Raw genomic sequence first — 4,575 nt, 5'->3', positions numbered from 1 at the left:
TGTCCAGGTCTAATAAAGAAAAGATGAACCACAGGCTCAGCATTGCATTCTGAAAACTCTAAGCTCATGCAAATTGCCTTTGCTCAGTGGAACTACTTGAACAAGATTTGCTCTTTTTCATGAGGTAAAATCACACACTTAATGAGAGAATTTAGCATATAGGAATATATAGACAAAAGTACCACCATCCATCTGATTTCTGGCATATCCCCACTGACCTTAATTTCCTTCTTCTCGGGTGTTTTTTTTTGGTTGTTTGTTTGGGTTTTTTTTGGCGGGGGGGGCGGGGCAGTGGTGTCTGTCATTTTTTGTAATTTATTATAGAACCTATTAAGGCTGCAAGTGCATGCTGGTCAATCTATAGAAACACAAAAGTGAATCCAACTGCTCTGGCCAGAGGAGGACTGAACCCTGATAAACCTTTTTCATTATTAATGACCCCAGGCAATATGCCAATCTACTGCATCCTGCTGGGAAACCTGCATAAAACATACACCTGCAGTCAAGAAAAGCATAAGGAGATAAATGTTCTAGTGATAAAAATGGACATTGCTTTAAGGATTTGCACTGATAAGGCACGCTCAATTTTAATTTTTGCTGTCTGTTTAGGTTGTACCATCAATGAAGTTATGTTTTTTTGCCTCTCCTTTATTATCAGGATAGGGACAATGTGATCCTAGGAAATATCAGTGAGACTTCCCATAGTATAGCTATTAATAACTCTACAATACTTGGGTCAAATACAAGGTACGATCTGACTAGGAAACATGGAGACAGTTAAATTACATCTTGGCATCTGTGTGGAATATCTTGCACCACTATAATTACATTATCAAGGTGAAAGATGGGCAAGTATGAAACAGTCATTGAAATTAATAGCATGAAGTATAATATTTACAAAGGAATATATTATATTTGTTTCAGCTGATGTTGAAAAGGGCATGTGGAATTACTGTTTTGTATCCTTTAATATCTTCCCGTTGTAAAGGATCTTTTGTTTAATGTCATCTCAGCAGGAGTTTAGCAAACATGTAACTAGCTTTTTTAATGAGGTCATTTTAGGAAGATCATTCTCATTTCCATCCCATATTTCCTTCCCCGATACTTGTTGCCATATTTTCGTAAGCTTTTAGAGAGTACAATTCTATAAGCCTTCTCACCTTTTAATGTCTAATCTTTACATGGTTTGAAGTTGCAGCATTAGAATATAAGTACTCAAAAATCAAATTCATGCTATCATTTATGTGGAGAGTACACTCTTCCACTGAACTTTTCTGCAGTTGTATTGCAGATATGATGATGGTGTAATATGACTATTTGCCAAGTCTGTAATAAGAGTAATGGAGACATCAGTTGTACACAAAATTTCAGTAACAAGTATGAAAGAGGTTGGAGTTGGTTTTTTGTTCATGCTTCTAAACTGAACAAGGATCTGAGCAAATGAAATACAATTTGTTTGCCTCAAGACTTTATTACTTAAAATGCCAACACAGATAAAGGGAATACTATTCATATTTTAATGCAGAAGATAAAGTTGCAGACAGATCAAATGAATAGCCTTGGGTCAAGCAGAGAGATTTCTGGGGACCCAGAACTTGACCTGCAAACCAGTGTGTTCAGCCATCATAGTATTGCAAAACTACCTGGCCTCTTAACCTGTCATTCAGACCCATAACCTAAGTTTCTGATGTGTATTCTCTCTGTGAAGAGACTGAAACCAAATAAAGTGTGTCAGCTTCTTGTATCTTCTGAAACAGTGTGAAAACTCTATGGATTCAATCACATTTTGCATTAAAAAGAGCCATGAACTCTGTACAGCTCACAAAGTTCAATCCTGCATGGATGAAACTAAGATGAAGGGACACATGAAAGATTGTTTGAACGCAGATGTCCAGGTCTGAATTCTGCAGATGTATTCAGAGAAGTTAGCATTTGACGCCATTAAGGGTAATAGCTGAACTGGGATGGAGGGAATGAAGTATAGGCCCCTAAACTGGATCTGTCTGCTCTGATTTGGAATCATGCTATATGTTTCTACTCAAATAAAGATCTTTAACCTAATGAGCAACTCCAGTTTACAGGAGCAGAATATATGAACAGATAAGGACCTCCAAACTAATATATGTATTGAAGGGTGTAGTGCTGAATATTTCCTTTGTATTAGATGAGAATTAAGGACACATTAAGAAGTCATGTGATGGATGGAAAAAGAAAATTAAAAGATTAATTACTTCATGGAAAGCAATTTCTTAGAGCATTCTTCCTGGTTCATCATGTTCAGAATTATGAGGCAGGTAATTACCAGTTCTTTTCCATTTCTCACACCAGTGTGGAAACCAGATCAATACAACTCTTCTTCAGTCACCCTGATACTTATGTGTTCTTCATTGGAGAAAAATATCTAGCTCCTTTGTTTCAAGAAGGAAGGATGGGTGCAAGATGAGCAGTCACTTGCCTTGTACTCTGTCAGCGTCTCTCCTGTGGACTACCTGCTTGACAAGATGAAAGACAACTGCACATTCTGGGCTTTTCAGGAGGAAAGAAAAAACCCTTCCAGCCTGTGATGTATGATTAGCTACTATTTATAAAATTCTTTAGGACTTTCTCCTGAAAAACGTTCTGGAGGGGTCCTCCAGTGCTACCACATTACAAATAACAAAGGACAATATTTACTGTTTAGTTATGCTACCACCTGCTGATCCATAAACTTTCAGCTCCTTGTGTTACTCTGGCACTGTAATGGCAACACTACCTTAAAGCACACCAGTTGCATGTTCCTGGGAGAGTGCTTGAAAGAATCAGCAGTGTATGCAAAAGCAGATCGCTTTTGTCTCAGCCTAAAGCCTGCCTTATCTCACTAAGGTTTCCATTATAGACTTATGCTACATACAGAGAGATGGGCTCCTGTTATTTGCACTAGCTCCCCTGTTGCTCTCTTGCTCCTCAAGCACTGAAACAAGCAACTGGAATTAATATTACGAACTGGGACCAGTATGAGGTGACATCAGTTTATTTACATTTGCTGGCTTTCAATGAGATTGAAAATGGGTTGAAGAACCTGCACTCAACAAAAATACAGCTTCATTTGGAGCAGGAAACATTCAGGTTAGGTTGCAGGAGAACCCTTTAGATGAGAAGGAAGCAGAAGTTTAGATTGCCAGAGAAAGGTGCTGAGTCTTCAGTTCTAGGCCCTTTTGAGGATATAAATAAACTTTTGTCAGGAATAACTTAGATGGAGTTTCTCTGGCTTCAAGAGCAGGTACAGAGAATGTGCCTTCTGGAGATATCTTCCAAATCAATTTGTCTATTATGCTACTTACTGTTGTGTCCAGGCTTAAAGGTGAAGCTCTCCCAGGCTGAAGATGCCTAGGGAGGGTTGGAATTCAGATCAGCTATTCAGTAGCTGGTTCAGCTTGTCTTATGGGATTCGTGCTTTAATGGGTGAGCTTTAAGGAGTCCTAGCACGCATTTCATCAATAGTGCCTGGCTCCAGAGATAGGACAGGGGTCATGGGATACAAAAGACCAGTGTTCCTGACCGAAGAGTCTGGTTAAGAGCAAATATTTATGAAACAGAGAGCCTGGGGGGAAAAAAAACCCCAAAACATAAATTAAGGCATTTCATTTTTATTTTAAACTTTAAACATCTAAAATGCAATTAAAGGAAATTTTGGAGAGTCATTTCAGATTTTAATAAGAAGAAAATGTTTAATGCTAAACAACACATACTGGATCATCATGACCACTAGTTAATTATGAAGGCCATATAGTGATACAGAATGGCTCATTTTCCACTTCGGAGCACATCCTACAAATTCTGTCTTACCTATTTATCTCACTTAAGTTTGATGTGTCACTGCAGAAAAATAACTATCTTGCATACACACAAGGACTCAGATCCTTCAAAACCCAAGAGAGATATACAGAGATTGTTAAAGCAACAACAAGCAGATGGTAATGACCTTTAATTAAGTAGTTAGGTTACAGTAAAGATGCTTATTTCATCCTTTATCTTCCATTCTTAAGTGGATGCTTGGATGCTTCATACTATTAGACTGGATTTACTGCCCCCTCACACAATTTTTTTTGTAATACAACTTCAAACACTTTTTTCTTCAAACTTGCAATGGAAAGTGATCAGAAACTTTTGTTTCAGTGCTAATTTTACAAAAAAAATTTAGTTAAAAAATTGAGTAAATTTAGAAAATGACAAAAAATGTTATTTTGTATCATGATTCTTAGATATTCTTGCCTCTTTTCAGTTGCTGGATCATGCCTATAGTAGCACAAAATTAAGCTTGAAAGGGTCCACAGAATTAATTTCCCTCAAATAATCCCTCAAAGTAATGGATAAGTTGATTCAGACACATTGTATCAGCACATTTGTATATTAAACAAAGGTCTTTCTTCCCCCAAGATGTTAACATAGCCTTTTTAATGAATTCACAATTAATTTTATCAAAAATATTTGAATAAATAAAAGATGAATAGAGAGATGAGGTAGAACTCTGCCCTCTAATGTAGAAAGCAAGCAGAAACAAAGGTGGTTTTTTTTTTCTTTTTTTTTTGGTTAATT

Source organism: Accipiter gentilis, chromosome 1 (genome assembly GCF_929443795.1).
Source record: "Accipiter gentilis chromosome 1, bAccGen1.1, whole genome shotgun sequence".
In the NCBI taxonomy this organism is placed as follows: domain Eukaryota; kingdom Metazoa; phylum Chordata; class Aves; order Accipitriformes; family Accipitridae; genus Astur; species Astur gentilis.
The sequence above is the reverse complement of the archived record's forward strand: the minus strand, read 5'-3'. Positions refer to the sequence as shown.